This window comes from Lissotriton helveticus, chromosome 6, assembly GCF_964261635.1.
Source record: "Lissotriton helveticus chromosome 6, aLisHel1.1, whole genome shotgun sequence".
NCBI classification, from domain to species: domain Eukaryota; kingdom Metazoa; phylum Chordata; class Amphibia; order Caudata; family Salamandridae; genus Lissotriton; species Lissotriton helveticus.
In genome coordinates, this window is record NC_136067.1 from 1,841,229,391 (window position 1) to 1,841,247,864 (window position 18,474).

Genomic DNA, 18,474 nt, shown 5'->3' on the forward strand with positions numbered 1-18,474 from the left:
TTAACTTTGTTCTGCTGGTCAATTACACTCGTACTTATAATACGTGGTACTCCCATGCTTGTCATCAAGATAGGAGCGGTGCTGCAGGTCATAATGGCTTTGCTGGGCCAACACTACTTCATAAACAACAGCTACATCATTTGCAATGTTTGTAAATGATGCAGCTGGTTTTGATGTAGTGGACCAGCAAGGAGAGCTAATGGAGTTCCATCAGGTTGGGGGCTATGTGATCGATGTCTTCATTCCCCCTGAATGAGACGTACAGTGCCCTTGTAGGCTACCCTACTGCTTTTTAATGTTTATTCCTTGCAGTTTCATTGTGTCCAGTCCGACAAATCATAATAACTTGTATTTTCTCAGTAAGATATCATTTGTAAAGGTATATCAATAAATGAAGAAATCTGTGAGAATCTCAGCATTGTTTTTTCAAACTCTGTTATGAAGTTAAATCATTATCATAAAACATCTCTTTATTAATGTCATAACTGCACGAGCACTTTGAGTTTCGCAGCGCGACCTGTAATGTTTTAAGGCTTCTTGTGTATTGATTTTAATAATTCACAGATGCACTTTTCCTTCTTTTAAAATTGTAACTCACTGCCTCACTCTAATCTTGCTGCTCACTTCTCGCCTCTGCAGCCCCGTTCCACCGCAAGCGCTAGGCTTGATTGTCGTGGAGGGTGCCGGGCGATACCTTCTTCTGGGTTCCCACCCGGTGCTGGGCATTGATTGGGCGAGTGTGTGGAGGCAGAGCTGACTGCTAGCCCGTCCTCTACAAAAACCCATTGACAGGCTGCTTTCTCAGATGACACTAGCACTTTGAGTTTCGCAGCGCGACCTGTAATGTTTTAAGGCTGCTTGTGTATTGATTTTAATAATTCACGGATAAACTTTTCCTTCTTTTAAAATTGTAAAATTGTAACTCACTGCCTCACTCTAATCTTGCTGCTCACTTCTCGCCTCTGCAGCCCCGTTCCACCGCAAGCGCTAGGCTTGATTGTCGTGGAGGGTGCAGGGCGGTACCTTCTTCCGGGTTCCCTCCCGGTGCTGGGCATTGATTAGGCGAGTGTGTGGAGGCGGAGTTGACTGCTAGCCCGTCCTCTACAAAAACCTGATGCCGCCAAATACGCGCAGGGGATGCGCGCAGCGTCCGCGCCGTCCCTGCGCCGAAGACAAGCCAAAGACCAGCCCGTCTGTGCCCGTCCGGGCCAGGACGGGTCAAGGGGCAGAAATCCACGCTCAAACAGCACCTAACAGACAGGTATCGTCCTCTTGCCAGTTAAAGGCGCTGCGTCCTCCCAAGCATGATGACTGCACCACACTTGAGGTGTATCATGCAGGATATGCTACCTGCCCATATTGCAATCTCTCACTCACAAATTTCCAACCATATCCCGAAAACAAGAAGGGACAAAGAACGCGGGAGCAGTCTTCTGTTCCTACCGCGCAAGACTTTTTGTTTTATAGTGTAAACTGCCGCTCGTTGCCGAAACACAAATTGGATATCTTTAACCTCCTACTAGAAGAGCAACCTAGTGCACTTTTCTTGACTGAAACCTGGCTACAAGATAGTGCTGGCCCTGATATAGCTACAGCTCTCCCCTCAAATTATGCCATTGTACGGAGAGATAGAGCAATAAAAACAGGAGGTGGCATCGCAATTATTTTCAAGAGGCAGCTAAAATGTAGCCTGGACCCTGTAGACATCCCAGACTGCGAAGCAGCTTTCTTTAAAATAACTATGAATCCCAACTTTACGTTATCTGGCATGTTGATTTATCGGCCCCCTGGAAACTCCACCCATTGGGCCTCTACACTGGCCAACTATATCACCCCTTTTCATCTAGGTTCAACATTTTTTTCCTTGATTGGAGATTTAAATTTACATTTAGAGGACTTGTCTAACACCTCTTGTGCAAATTTGCTAGATGACCTAACAGCATTAAACATCAAGTTACTCAACTCAGGCCCCACACACAAGGCAGGACACCTACTGGACCCTATTTTTTCGAATCTCACTGAGTTAGTATGGCACAATGCGATCCCCATCGGTTGTTCGGACCATTATTTAATTAAGTTCAGCCTCAAACTACCAGCTATGACATCTGCACAGCCCACTTTCCAAACTACGTCCAGGAAAAATTGGAAAAATCTAAATATCTTAATAAGGTACTTGACGAACCCGACACCCCCCCCCCCCCCCCAGGGGCCATAACATGGAAAGCATAGCAAAAGCAACTCAAGAGTGGCTTAGCGACGCAGCCGACCTATGGCGTAAAGATTATGCACCGGACAAAAAGGTGACATACAACAATGCAAGAAACAAATATCATGCTGCTTGTATGAAAGCTAAAGCCCTGTATGTGTCCAACACTATTATGAAAGCAACAAACCGATCTAAAACTCTTTAACACGGTCAAAGAACTGGCAGGTGCACAAACTACAGCAACTGCCCGACCTTTAAATGAGCGTCAATGTCAGAATCTTGCTCAGTTTTTCACTGAAAAAATCGACAACATAATCACAGAAATAAAAAGAAACAAGACCGACACCATCACCCAAGTTGACACTGACATGGTCCCTATCGCTAAGGCTACTCTGGAATACTGGCCTCCCATTACAATAGAAAGCCAAAGACCATTCTTAAGACCATTAAATCAGGATCCCCTAGCGACCCTATCCCTATTAATGTACTAAAACAACTGAATGCTCCTTCTTTGGAGATAATAGCGGATGCTCTAAACTCCTCCTTTGTACACTCTACGGTTCCTACATTGTGGAAACACGCAATGGTGAACCCTCTACTGAAGAAGCCAACGGCGGACCCCGAAACACTGTCAAATTATAGACCTATATCGCTTCTTCCTGTTTTCTCAAAAATACTTGAGACATGTCCATCCAGTCCTGACTCAATTTACTGAAGAAAACAATCTCCTTCGCACATCACAATCAGGTTTTCGAACTGGTTTTTCCACGCAAACAGCACTGTTGGGAGTCAGCGGAAAAATCCGGAAACCCCTTGACGATGGTCAAACGGCAGCACTCATTTTATTAGACCTGAGCGTGGCCTTTGACACTATATCACACGACAGGCTGCTCAGCACATTGGAAAATATTGGGATCTGTGGAGAAGCACTTAAGTGGATTAGTTCTTTCTTGAAACACCGGACGTTCCAAAACTTATCATCCTCCGCATGCTCAGGAATTTTCAGCTCACTGCATGGAGTACCTCAGGGCTCAATCTTGAGCCCTCTGTTCTTCAATCTGTATGTCAAACCTCTGACTGACCTAGCTGACAAAGTAGGTCTTACCCTTATGACCTACGCGGATGACTCACAAATCATCTTCTCTCTCTCAGAATCTAGCCCTCTATCTCCCTCTTATCTTAAACAAGGTCTCAGTGACATATTCAACTGGATGACTAGCAACCAGTTGAAATTAAATGGAGACAAGACGGAGGTCCTCATACTGGGAAAACAGAAAGACCTGTGGAATTCCTCCCACTGGCCTACCCAAATGGGACATCTCCCTGTACCGACCACCCAGGTTCGCAACTTAGGGGTCATTGTGGATAGTACTCTCTCCATGAAGCAACAGACAGGCAAGGTAGTGGCATTATGTTTCACCATTTTGAAATGGCTTAAAAAAAATTCTCTGGATGTTGCCCACCTCCACCCAAAAGACCGTAGTCAATGCCCTCATCACATCTCGGCTTGACTACGGTAACATCTTGTACCTGGGTTCAAATAGAGCTGTAGTGCGGAGACTGCAACTAGTCCAAAACTCAGCTGCCAGGTTGCGGAGTAGAATTCCTAAAACCGCCAGTATCTCGGCTCATCTGCGTGACCTACATTGGCTCAGGGTGGAGAACCGTATCAAGTTCAAAGCCCTGAGCTATATGTTCAGGATCAAAGCAGGCACAGCACCTAAATATCTACAAGCATTAGTCCAGCCTCACATACCCAAACGCAACCTAAGGTCGCATTTCGCAGCTAACTTCTGCGTGCCTAGGTTCAAACTATCAAGAATGGGAGGCAGATCCTTTTCACACTTAGGTTCATCTCTCTGGAATAAGCTACCTCCCCATATCCGCAAAGAGGAAAACTACTCAAGGTTCCGTAAAAACATCAAAACCTGGTTGTTTGATCAATAACAGTTCCGCTGGTTCCTTGCCATACTACTGTGCCATGTCATGGCGCCGGGAAACCCTTGTTGGGTAGCTGTGCGCCTTATAAGCTTAACAAATAAAATAAACTGCACTTTCACAATTGCTTTATTAACCTTCTTGCATTCTCAAATTTGTTTGAAAACGCACCATTTGCCCACTGTTTTTTTCAAAATTTTCTTGGGGGAACCGCCATTATGACAGTAGGGTTTGCTCGCTCGCCAATGGGCACTCACTCACAACTTGTATGACCCACCACATTCAAATGACACCAACTACCACTATTTAGGATGGTGAAAGGACCCCCAGGGGCCCCTCTCCTGCCGGGGCATATCGTGGACACTAAGCAGCTGAAGAGATGGACTGTTGGGTTCAGCATTGGTGGAATGTGGAATTCATTGAGGTCTTCACTGAATGTGTAATGCAGAATGCGGTGTTTGAATGTGCAGGCAGTTGCTTTCTTCCCAGCTGCACTGCCGGCAGTGCTTTTACTTATTGGTAATTATATATATTAATACGTATATATAAGCTTCCAAAGTATTCCCTGCTGTGTCCTTGTGGTTTAATTTTTAGGAGTGGCCTGTTGGAGATATTTGTCGTGGTGGCCAACTACGTGAAACAAGGACCCGCCCTGCAAACGTTCCTGGCGACAGTTGGCAATGGACTGTGTTTTTCGAGGGATTGAATTTTCCAGGACCGCCTTGACAAGGAATCAAGCCTGTGACTGCACGGGAGGCGGGTGTGATTACTGCTTGCTTCACTGCCCGGTCTGTTTCCACGCTGGGGACCGGAGGGAGCTCTCAGCACCATTCAGAACGCAATCACCAGTTGGCATATAGCCCCCTCATTTTGCTTGGCACAACACTGCGCTTACTGAAGTTACAGGGATCCAGCTGTGGAAAATGACAATGTATATGTACATAAGCGGCATTCATTTGTGTTCACCATACCCCTCGCTGTAAGCAGAACGAATACCGCGAAGCATTGACTGCATCATCCCGCCAGCATAGGCCCATGCACGCACGTACACGACAGCCATTTTAGGCACCAAGGCCTCTCTGCCCGTTTGTTAAATCCCCAGCACGTCCCCCTTCCCCCCCCCGTTGAACACCCCCGCTCTCTCATGCATAGGCCATAAAACCCTCTCCCTCTGCGCGACCCTGCTCTAAAAGTGACACCCCTGCCTGACCGACACCCCCTGCATTCCTCCCAAGAACACCCTTCCCCTCTTCTGATGACCCCCCCCCCCCCGGCTACACCTGGCCTCTCGACATAAAACAAGTCATAAAACAAAGCCTCATGGATGTACCCCCCCTGGCCCCGCATAGCAAAACGTGATACACCAACCGAAGTGCACGATCTTATCGCCTGCCCAACCTTAGATCTGACCACCCCCTCCTGCCCTCGTGTCCTGTTGGAATGTCCGGCTGCAAGATTACAATCACTTGTTACATTTGGGAGGGGAAACGACATCCGAGCGACAGGTATGGGAATAGGCCTGAAGCTGGGATTCCAAACGTGCCTTTTCGTACTTCAAAGTGTCTTTATTGCAATAAGGAATGTTTGTGCATCATAAACCTGTGTATAAAAGACGGAGCCTCAGAGAAACTTGTTAGAGCACCTCTTGAAGACATTGTGCGTGTGTCCGAAATGACAGACTCTCCTCATGAGAAATCAAAATCTGTTCTTCCATTCCCGCTACCAGCGCCCGTCTCTTTATTTGGTAACTAACCAAAATGGGAACTAAGAGGCGTCTTGTGCCAGCAGCCTGGGCATCGGTTGTAATTTGGGCTGTTTTTCCTCAATTGGCGTCCCAACGCGGGGCCCATCAGCGACATAAGGCCCGGTAAGAGAGGTCCAGACGATGGGGTGAACATCTGAACGATTGGAGTATACCTGCCTTGAGAGGGGCCTCGTCCGGCTGCCGATTGAATGAACTTCACCGATTCCGAACGGACCTCTCTCAAGCGACCTACTGTCCTGACTGGGATCCCACAGGAATGCTGCGGTAAAAACATGGAGTAAGAGAACGATCGGGCGCTGGAAAGGGAAGGCGAAGAACTGTCCACACGGTCCGGTCCGGGTAAGGTTAAGTAGGACGTCTTTACGTCTGATTGATAGGATGGCTTTATCCATCTGATTGATTGATTGATTGATTGATTGTTTGTATTGGAATCGGTATTTAAATACTGGTATTGTTCATTGATTGGTTCATTTAGCTTTGGTTGCTACTTGAAGTATTGGTTCTCTTTGAGACATTCTCTGTTTGCAAACAGCGACGAATGGGAACGTTCCTCTCTCTTTGCAAATAGTGAAGGATAGGTAATGCGGACTTTTGTCCCCCGTTGTAATCCGTCATGCCTATTTTTCTCCCCACTGATTGATTGGTTGCTCTGTTGCTCTTTGAGACATTCGCTGTCTACAAACGGGGAAGAATAGGAATATTCTGTCTCCCTTTGCAGATAGCAAAGGATAGGTAATGCAGACTTTTGTCCCCCATTGTAATCCGTCATGCCTATCTTTCTCCCCACTGATTGTTTGTTATCGATTTTTATCGATTATCGCTCTTTTGAGATATTCCCTGTCTACAAACAGAGAAGAATAGGAATATTCTGTCTCCCTTTGCAGATAGCGAAGGATAGGTAATGCGGACTTTTGTCCCCCGTTGTAATCCGTCATGCCTATTTTTGTCCCCACTGATTGATTATCTGGACATTTATTGTTCAAGGAATAGTTCTTTTGAGGTATTCTGTTTGCAAATAACGTGGAATAGAAATATTCTGTCTAGTCTTTGCAAGTAGTGAAGGGTAGGTAATGCGGACCTTTGTCCCCCGTTGTAATCTGTCATACCTATCTACTCCCCACTGATTGGTAAACTAGTTCCACCCGGACCATTTATTAGAGGTAGATCATCTGGCTCAACCGGAGGGCGCCCCTAATAAAAAGGACATATGTAAAATACGAAGTAATCACCGTATCCTGTTAACAGAAACTTTAGCCCGAAACACACTAGAAAAGGAAGGAAAAAAGAAATCGAGCAAAATCAGTAGGCCACTGATGAGTCTTTTTGACTTCGCTAGAAATAAGAAACGTTATAAATAGCCCGCAATAAGAAACATGAAAGTGGTGAGAGAAGCCAAGCTTGACATCACGACAGCCACGAGGTAGCTAGGCTCCGCCGCCCCTCACTGCTCCAAACATGTCTGTCCCACCGCCCGCCACGCCCAATAACAGTAACATAAGATAGATACAAGTCAGCAGATACCTACCCCCATTCCGGAAGCTCCCGAAGTGCAACAGGTCCACGGTTACGCCCATCCGGAAGACGAGGCCTCGACACGTGCAGGGCGGGGCCCGGCTGGCCGCCATCTGCCGGAGAGGTCGTGGGGTGGATGGCCCGGAATGTACTGGTCCTCCCATCCTCTTCTTCTGGCGCCTTGCAGGCCACGGGGGGGGGGATGTCTTGCTTATGCCTCCGACCCCCCCACCCTCTCTCATCGCCTGGTCCGGCCATCACGAATGTCAGCGCCAGGAGACGGCGTGGGGTGCACTGGGAGGGAGAGGCGGCGCAGACGAGCCTCTCCCACCTCCCCAGGTGGAGGCCCATCAGCTGCACCCCCAACGCTCCACTCACCCGACAAGGGTTCGTCCACTCTTGTGGTGCAGCAACGCTCCACTCACCCAGCGGGGTCTCGTCCACTGTTGCGATACAACGGCGCTTCGCCCGAACCAGCTGAGTTCCTCCCACTCTTGGGACACAGCGCTGCACCCCTGCGCCTCACTCACCAAGATGAGTTGCGTCCGCTCCTGCGGTACAGTCACCCAGCTGAGTTGCGCCCACCCCTCTTGCGGTGCAACGCCACGCCCGACAGGCTGGAGTCCGTCTGCTCTTGCGATCCAGCGACTGCCGGTTGCCACGGAACACATAAAATGGCGGTCGACTCTGCAGGATTGGGCCTGGCGAGCAAAGATGGCCTGGTCGCTTGTCAGCTACAAAATGAGTCCCCCCGTCCAGAAGCGTTCTCCTCAGCTTTGAAGATTCTACGAGAACTGCAGGGGCCCCCGACCCCCGCGGGCCCCCCGATGGGGAATGACTGCCATGATTGCCCGCGGAACGACCAAGACGTAGCCACAAGACGTTGGCGCTCTCATGCTGGCGCCAGCCTCAGTTTGAATGACCAAAATCCTGCAGACTACCAATTTGATCAGTTACGGTGGAACACCAGTATGACCCGGTAGGAAAGATTGTTGCCTCCCTCCCCCCTTTGACTGATGGTTCATATCGCCGGTCCCTGCTGTTGCCCTTTAACGAAACTTTTGGACTGCCGAAAGAGGCTCTGGTCCAACCACGAGTTGGTGGAGACATTTTGACTATACTTGGACCTGCCTGACCTCACCCAAAATGGCGCCGGTACAAATGAAACTCGCAACTCCCTGTTGTGTTCCGGTTGCTCAGCCTTGATATCATGGGATATGTATGCAGTTTTTGAAGCGCATGGCGGGAGGGGATGGGTACTGATTGAACATTCGGACAATGAATTGATATTAAGTTCTGACGCGTCATTGATTACCGTATTATTGAAAGTTCGAATTTTCGACACTTATGGTACTTGCCCACAATGAATTTTCGATATGATTTTATTGCACTTGTCGCACCTTTATGAAATCAACGACCACCGACTCAGTTACGTTTTCCTCAAATAAATATCCCCTCATGTACAGTTCCAGTCTGCTCCGTGGCCGGCCCACGTGGTTGTAGGCCCGTATTTGTGCGCCAACATTTTTAAATAAAGGTTTTTTTGAAAAGCAAACATAGTTGTAGCGCTTAGATTGGTAAGTTTCGAATAAATGGCCACTGTTTCCGATATAAGTAAAATACAGGTGAAATGAAGCAACTCGATTACTTAAAAGTTAAAAAGCAAAGTACACAGAAATATTGCAAATGTGAATGGTCCAGGTTTGTTGTGTGTGTTTTTTATTATTTTTTATTTTTGTGCAGCGTAAAGCAATCGATAAAGGTCCCGGTATTTAGCCTTTACTTTATATGCCACATGTATCAGGGAAGTTGTTTCAGATGCCCCTAAGCCACTCCGAAGGAATGCCACCTAGCCCCTCTAGTTTCCGTGCCTGATGAACAAAAACGACCCTGTACCACTGTAGACCATCCCTCCTCCTCGAAGGAGAGCACGAGTTCACCCCCACTTTACACTGATTGCCCTTTGTTTTGACCCTTCCCTACACACGATCCGTAATACCACACTTGGGCGATCTATGCAATACACAGTCCATCAATGATTATCTCTCCCGCACTACCGGTCCCTCTGGGCTTAAACGCCGAGACGAAAGGGACTGCATCCCGCGAAAATAGGTCGAGTATGTGGTAAGTAAAAGCATTTTCGGGTTTATGCGCGCTGATGTGTTTTAAAACGCTGCCCCCACCCCTTCTTTTTCCCTTCTCTCTGCAGGTCACATCGGAACGTCGACTAAAGTATGGAGAAGACCTAAGCAACACGCCATGGTTCCGCGCGGAAAAATTGTATATTATCTATGGGGACTGCCCCTGAGAACGTGACGAATTTGTGTGATATGAATGCACGCGTGTATGCCCTGATGTGTAAAGCTCGACTGAATACACGTTGCACACATTTGGATTGATAAGAGAAATGTTTTATGTATGACTTAAGTGATGATCGAACGGCCGATGGAATGGGGAAAAGGGGTTTGAACATGGTGCCTATACACGACGAACAAACAAAGATATAGCACTCCCTTACTTAGAAACGGCTGTCTCTCTCTCTGAACCCAGCGACTGGGAGGGTGGCCTGAAGCAGAAACTTGACGGGTTATTGCAGTATGACAAAATATGACTCCAACCGGCACCCCAAATAATGCAACCAAGAATGACGTGCACCCATGAGTAAATTCATACGGTAACTAAATAGGGAAAGGTTCAGGAATATTCCAGGGGGAGGTTTACCCAAGTACCCTCCTCCTGGAAGACTAGGAATATTGTCAATGTTTAAGATTTACCACCTCCTTCTTGCACCCTCATAGACATGAAACTCAAAGCTGCCCCATTGTTCTCCCGACTGACACCCTCCGTTGCCTCAGCCTGGATACCCATTCGCTAAAAATGATTCGAAGATCCCACCGTGAGTATTAGCCCGACCGGGTTAGTTCCCGAACAATTGACAAAGGTGTAAGTATTTGCAACCGAGGTCACCAGCAAAGGCAGCCAGATGAATTAAGTAGGATACTAAGGATGCGCAGCATGCAGGAAGAAATCTTTTTGGCCAAGTACTGTTCTATGTTTTGTCTTGGATCTTTGTATATAATACATGTACTATTCCCCCCCCGCCTGAATTCATGTGTACGTAATGTATGGATCTACGTCGTCCCTCAGCCTGTGTTTCTATATAACTTGACCCCTGCTGTTCTGTGTTGTGTGCGCACTAAATGGCCTATTATTGTACACGTTTCTCTCTTTCTTTCTCTCTCTCTCCATGTCGTACGTGTACCGAATAGTTCATTTAAAATGCGGACGACTCTCTCTCTGAGGGTCCCCCTGTTCCCTCTCCCTTTGTGTGGTAACGTTGTGCCCCGCCGGCACAAGCCTAATTGGTTTTTTAACACAAAGGTGTTCGGCAAAATTGACAGAAACTAAAGCAATTGTAATTTGCCATATTACTACCTCTCCTTTCTGTAAAATGATGGAACTTGAATTGGCTAAGAAGGAAAGGACAGGTAAGACGACTGATGTCCCCTAATCTGGCCTTTTTATAGGGGGACTATATGTCAGTGGCCTTCTGTTCTCAGTTCGTTAGAAACACAATCCCCAATGCCCAGATTGCCCCACCTCTCTGCACCCAAGCACGGATGTCCAAAGCGTCCTCGTTTCTCCCGATTGACCCCAGCTCCATATCCCGAAGTATAACTGATGACCCTGATTAACCGTTGCTCCCCGAGAAAAGAATGTTTAGCCTCTGTCCCTCTCTCATGATGATAGAAGACTGCCAGGGCTCGGGTTAGAAAGACGAGTCTCTACCGAAGGATCCAATTTCGAGTTTGATGGAATACGCAGTTGATAGGAGTCTGACTTCTCTCCATATACGTCATGAATGAACGCCAAATAGACTTAGTACAAACTCAGTAGAAATGCCCGCATACATACTCCATAGTGATAACTTCTGACCGTGACCGATGAACGTATCCCCAACTACTTAAGATTGGGGGCGGAATTGAAATGTATAAATGTCTTCTCCTGCCAGTTCTCTAAAACTTGTTTTGTACCCATTCAAAGATACACAATTACCGGAGGAGAGGGGCCGGACGTGACGCACAGCCTGGCCGCAGATCATGAAGCACATGTGACCTCGACCAAAGGTGGAGCCGCAGAGCAACGAGACGCGGGACGAGGCACCACTCTCAAACACGGAAAATGAAAGGATGGAGGGCTGCCTTGAAGCCCTCTGCTTGCTGACCCACGCGTGCCAGAAGTCCCCGCCCCTTTGAGCCCGATCGATGGGCCGGCCTGCTCGATATCCTTGGCCCCCTTGGTTTGTCTCAAAGATCTGATCCCACTCCGCCCTCTCTTCCCTCGATTATCCGACAACCTCCCCCTTTTTTTCACATGGATTTTGACTCAGAGAAGAAGAACAGCATTTAGGTAGAATAGGGTTTGCCACGGAAGGAGAAAGAAATGCAGGTTCCCAGCATGAGGCACCCTTAAAAAGATTAGTTAGGAAACAGGACTGTGGTCTAACAGCAGAGGACAGATCGCACCCTGCGACGTGTAAGGATGGATCCGAGCTGGACCTATAGCTCCACCGCCGGTGCTCAACAGCGCCAACGGAAGAAAACGAACTACTAGAGCCTACCAGTGATGGCTCGCTGCTAAAAAGACACTGTGGCGAAGACCCCCCCCCCCCCCCTTTCTGAACTTTCTACCCCCCCCCCGACTAATTGCTTGTATTGAACTGAATTCCTCCCTCAACCACTTTGTATTGCTTTCAAAATGTTTCATCGGTCACTTTTAACTGTACACTGATACCGCCGGAGAGAGAGTCAGAACATGGTTCCATAATGTGTCGGAACATTTCCTTGATTGACTCCGACTGAGTAGTATACCGATCTCTAGACTCGTATATATAACACGACAAATGTAAATTCATATTATTGCACCTCGTCTATCGCATCGACTGCACATGGTTATATGCAATCCGCCAGTATTGACAAACGATATTTCATTGACCACACATGGCTATATGTACACCCCGTCAGTTATGATAAACACAGAAATGAACTAACTTATGTTAAAAAGCGGCGACTGTGATAAATGACAATGTATATGTACATAAGCGGCGTTCATTTGTGTTCACCATACCCCTCGCTGTAAGCAGAACGAATACCGCGAAGCATTGACCGCATCATCCCGCCAGCATAGGCCCATGCACGCACGTACACGACAGCCATTTTAGGCACCAAGGCCTCTCTGCCCGTTTGTTAAATCCCCAGCACGTCCCCCTTCCCCCCCCGTTGAACACCCCCGCTCTCTCATGCATAGGCCATAAAACCCTCTCCCTCTGCGCGACCCTGCTCTAAAAGTGACACCCCTGCCTGACCGACACCCCCTGCATTCCTCCCAGGAACACCCTTCCCCTCTTCTGATGACCCCCCCCCCCCGGCTACACCTGGCCTCTCGACCCGGTCCCAAGTCATAAAACAAAGCCTCATGGATGTACCCCCCCTGGCCCGCATAGCAAAACGTGATACACCAACCGAAGTGCCCGATCTTATCGCCTGCCCAACCTTAGATCTGACCACCCCCTCCTGCCCTCGTGTCCTGTTGGAATGTCCGGCTGCAAGATTACAATCACTTGTTACATTTGGGAGGGGAAACGACATCCGAGCGACAGGTATGGGAATAGGCCTGAAGCTGGGATTCCAAACGTGCCTTTTCGTACTTCAAAGTGTCTTTATTGCAATAAGGAATGTTTGTGCATCATAAACCTGTGTATAAAAGACGGAGCCTCAGAGAAACTTGTTAGAGCACCTCTTGAAGACATTGTGCGTGTGTCCGAAATGACAGACTCTCCTCATGAGAAATAAAAATCTGTTCTTCCATTCCCGCTACCAGCGCCCGTCTCTTTATTTGGTAACTAACCAAAATGGGAACTAAGAGGCGTCTTGTGCCAGCAGCCTGGGCATCGGTTGTAATTTGGGCAGTTTTTCCTCACAGCTGCTGCACTTACCTTCGTGATGCATGCTGGGGGTAGTAGTCTCCCATTAGACTGCTCTGGTCCTAGTGCAGCTGGGTCAGCTGATCTCCCGCAATAGGAGTAAATTCAAAAGGAGGGAATAGGTGATGCAGGGTATTAGTAGCACCTGAGGAAGGCGGACAAGCCGAAATGCATTGTGCACGGCTGTACCGGTGAATAAAGAGCTTCCAAAGTATTCCCCGCTTTGTCCTTGTGGTTTACTTTGAGGAGTGGCCTGTTGGAAATATATATATATATATATATATATATATATATATATATATATATATTAAAGGCTCTTCTCCTCCTTTCAACCAAGACTTCAGTGGCAACGAGCAGAAAGTGTATTCACAAGCTTTTCCAAACAGCAGGGTAGCATTTAACACACTCAAATTAACAAGTCTAGCAGTTTCCTGCTAACACAGGCCTGGTGTGAGCATCAGCAGTGGAAGTGGTACCTGGCAATTTATTGGCACCATCCGGGGAACAGCAGCAAGAAAATAGCAGTGAAGGCAGCATTCAGAATTTAGCCACAGTAAAATGCACTGCGTTTGAGGTTCATGTTGGACAGACATTTCCCACTTAGGTGATGTATGAGCATTGTATGCGTCTATCACGCACTGCGTGCCACCATTTTGAGCAACTGATGTGACTGCAAGATCCTGCCTTCCCCTGCGCAGCATAAGAGCCATTTTGCCTTGGGTTGTGGCTTTTGGGGAGCCATGCTGCCATTTAAAGTGAGGATAACGCAAAGTATTTGGGTTGGCGGTTCTCGATTTTAGGTGCCATTCTAGTTTGGCTTCATATTATGCTGCCTTTATAGCGTGCCAGAGTTTACTCATCCTTAAGGGAGGCACACTTAAGCATTTGGATATTTCAATATACGGCAATCATCCAGTACTTTGGATTATCGCGAGGAAGCAACTGTTCATTGATTGCCACAACTTGTTTTAAAAGTGTGAATCACATGATCTGCACACCTACACTTTAACTACATAATGGGAGGTGACCTGTATTGATCTCCAGTATAACTGTGTGGTACGTGGTGGTGAAATTTAGAACACCAGTTCACCTTTGTACTAATTGTTTGTCTCTACAATGCAAAAGAAAGCAATACCGCCACCTGCAGAACTAATGTCCATAAGTACACAATATATGCTGTGCAGGTGAATAAGTCAAGGATGAAATGGAAGAAAAATGAGGATAGGAAGAAGTTGCTATAGACACGGTAACAAAAAACATTTAGGAAATTCTTTTATTGTCCTGCTGTAGACAAATTTTGTCGGAGATGTAATATAAAATACATTTTGTAAAAGTATGTAACAGGATGTTTTGGCAGTGAATCTAAAGTATCTGTGAGGAGTGTAAACAAAACACCCTATTCATGGACAGGCTTTTGTTCGGTTCTCCTGAGAGCAGAGGCTCTCACCCTAGAGGTCAGAACAGTGGCTCGGGTGGCAGTCTGGCAGAAACCAGTCACTGAGCATGACCTCGAAGATGCCCTGTGTGCAGGTATTGGTAAATCCAACACTGGAATCAGCGTGGCTTTATCAATACGAGATGTTGGATACCGAACATCCCTATTTTCAGAGAAGCCATCATAGCTGGGAAACATGTTCTAAAATGGCTTCCTTCTCTACTTGCACTGACAGTAATGGAACGGACTGGCACAGGGGCATATCAGCTCATACAGATATACCCTCATAAATGTATATGGGGGGGGGGGGGGGGAGTTTTATGTAGCGCAAACTCAACCAAAAGGTATCAGAGCGCTTAACAGGAGCACCAGTTGTATTACAGACAGACACATTGATTTTGTTAGGCACAGGAAGATTAAGTGATTTGCCTCGAATCACAGGATGTCGAGTGCCCTACCGAGACTTGACCCCAGTACCCCTGCTTCAAAGTTGACCACTCTACTCGTTAGGTCAAATCTTCTCCCCTGCCTTAGGGCTGTGAGGTCTGCTGTAGGGGTGACTTACAAGTACTACATGCAGTGTTAGGGTACCTGGCAGACAGGGATGTGGGTCAAGTCGTGTTTTCAGTTTGGTCTGCACTAAAACATGCAGCCTGCGATAGCAGCTTTGCATGAGTTTGGTGAGGGGACCTTAGGGTGGCACAATTCATGTTACAGCCCTTGGGGGACCCTCTTTAGTAACCTCAGGCCCTAGGTAGTAGGGGTACGAAGGACTTATAGAGGGTACTAAAGGCATTGCCAATTGAGGGAACAATTACATAATTTTGGGAAAGAGATCTGGCACTAGGGACCTGATTAGCAGGAACCGAGTGCACACGCTTTTTTTTCCCTGAATGAGGCCTTGAAGTTGACTGACCAATAGCTCACCTCCAACCAGCTCAAACTAAATGCACAGAAAACAGAATTCCTGCTAATCTCCCCACCCAAAACCAACACTGACATTCGGGAATGGTCTAAGTCGATCACAGCCCTAAACTACCAACCGACCAGAGTGGACTCTGCCAAATCTCTTGGAATATCCCTGGACAGCAGCCTGAATATGAGTGCCCACATCAACTCGATGGCCAAAAACGCCAGGTTTCACCTAAGCGATCTAAGAAAACTAAAACCTTTCCTTGACACTCCTGACCTAAAATTGGCAGCCCAGGCACTAGTTCTCTCCAGAATCGAATATGAATGCTCTACCCTCTCTGGCCTTCCTAAGATCTCACTGGCCCCTTTAAAAGCCTGCCTCAAAGCTGACACCAGACTCCTAACAGGTTAAAAAAAAATTGACCACACCTCAAAGCTCTGAATTGGCTGCCTCTTGAAGCCAGAATCCAACTTAAACTGGCATGTATCACTCACAAGGCTCTATACATTAAATCCCCTGCATTTCTCGCTCAGAAAATCATGGTATCTGGAGGTGCCAGAAACTACAGGTCCTCTAAAGCCCTCTTACTCCAGCCTCCACGCTTTCGAATAGAAAAAACCTAGAACCTGTATTCTCTGGGGCCGCACCAAGAATTTGGAACTCATTCCAGTCCGTCATTAGAAGAATTCCAACTCTGGCACGTTTTAAGAAGGAAGCCAAAACCTTCCTAATGGGTAAATTCCTCTCCTAACGCTTGCATTGCACTCACCTCAAATTTTTTTTCCTGGACCTTCGTTCTTGTAAATTATTTATACTTGCTTTTATCCCAAATGTTCCACCCCTCTCCCTAAGTTCATAGTGTTCTTGTAAATTGTTTGTACTTGCTTTTATCCCAAATGTTCCACCCCTCTCCCTAAGTTCATATTGTATACAACTTGTTAACCATGTAAAGCACTCTGATACCCTAATGGGTCAAATCAGCGCTCTATAAAACACAAATAAAATTCCAGTCGAAATCACATCATGTACTAGTCAAAAAATGGGAGTGACCATGTCAAAAAGGAGTACATTCCTACAGTCAGGAAGTAAACCCAATCTGATTCAGATGAGGATAGTGTGGTATTGGCGGTGGATGTGGAGCAAAAGGTGAATGGCAGGGTCGGAAGTGACAATGAAGAAGTATTGCTTGTAAGTGGCCCAGCCATTAAGAAATCTAAATGCTTTGTGGATATTTGTAATATCAATATGAGCATGATGGCCGATTCCGGGTCACTGTTTACATTATTAGGACTGGAGTAATGGAAAGAATTTCACAATGTGGACCTCAGAAAGACAAAAGTGAACCCTGTAGCGTATGGGGGAAACCCATTGAGCTGGTGGGGGAGTTCTGTGCCACATTACATTTCAAGGGAAATATGGCAGAGGGAACAGAGTATATGGCCAAATGGGGTTCATGTTTGTTGGACCAAAGAAATCTCAGGATTGTGTTAGATCCCAACAGTCCGGAACAGGTCATGTTTAAATAAAGAGGAGTAAATGGGTGTGATGGCTGTGGGTAAGTGTGTATGGATGGATGCTTTTCCTGAAGTATTTGGTAAGAAACCTGGGCAAATCAAAGTATTTGCACTCCAAATCCAGTTGAAAGTGGGAGTAGAATTGGTGGTTCACAAAGCCAAACATGTTACCGTTTCCATGAGGAAGGAGTCGAATAAAGAACTGAAAATATGTATGATCAAGGGATCATTGAGCCCATACAGACCTCGGATTCGCTATCTCGGGTAGTGATAGCTAGGAAAAGTAGTGGCTCATTGAGAATGTGCATCGAGCTAAGAGATCTCAACAGGAGAATATGGGTCGATAGGCACACCCTGCCGAACATTTCTGAAATGTTCTCTACTCTGAAACATGCAAACGTTTTTACTACATTCGATATGTCCCCAGTGTGCCACCAAATTGCGTTACATGGGGATCCCCACCATTTAATATATGACACGTGGTGGGGCTTTCAGGTTTAAACATATGCCTTTTAGATTGGCTTCTGCCTAGTCTGTGTTTCAGCGAGTGATAGAATAGCTAACAGAAGATGTTTTCAAGAGGACACAAATTTTTGGGGAAGACCTGACATCACATATTTAAACCTTTGCGTTGGTGTTGTCTATTCTAAAAGAAAAAGGAGTGACTTTGGAAGCCAGTAAATGTAAGTTTGCGGTGTAAAGTGAGGACTAATTGGGGCACAGGCTGTTGGCTAGGGATGCGGAAATTACAGAGAGTCTAGTTAAAGCCATTAAGAAATGTCCTGCACTGGAGAATAAACATCAGCTGCATTCTTTTGTGGCATGCTAGAATTTTCTGCTCATTTTGTTACCGAGTGTGCAGAAAGGAGGAGGATGCTGAGGTCTTTGTTGAAGAAAAATGAAAGGTGAGTGAGGATATGGACCAAGAGTTCAATCTGATTAAGGGAGAAATAGCTGACTCCATTCCCCTCAAACCTTTTGATACCCGTGATCCACACACAGTAGTTAGTCAGTATGACCTTGAAGCGATGTTGATGCAATCACATGAAGTGGTGGCGTTTGCTTCACATGCCATTCATGGAGCAGAAAGTACCCATTACATGATTGAACAGAAAGCTTTAGACTGTTGGTGGGGTGTGGATCTATTTTGAAAATATCTGTGGGGAATTGAAATTACAGTGTGCATGGATCACAAGCCTTTGAGTCAT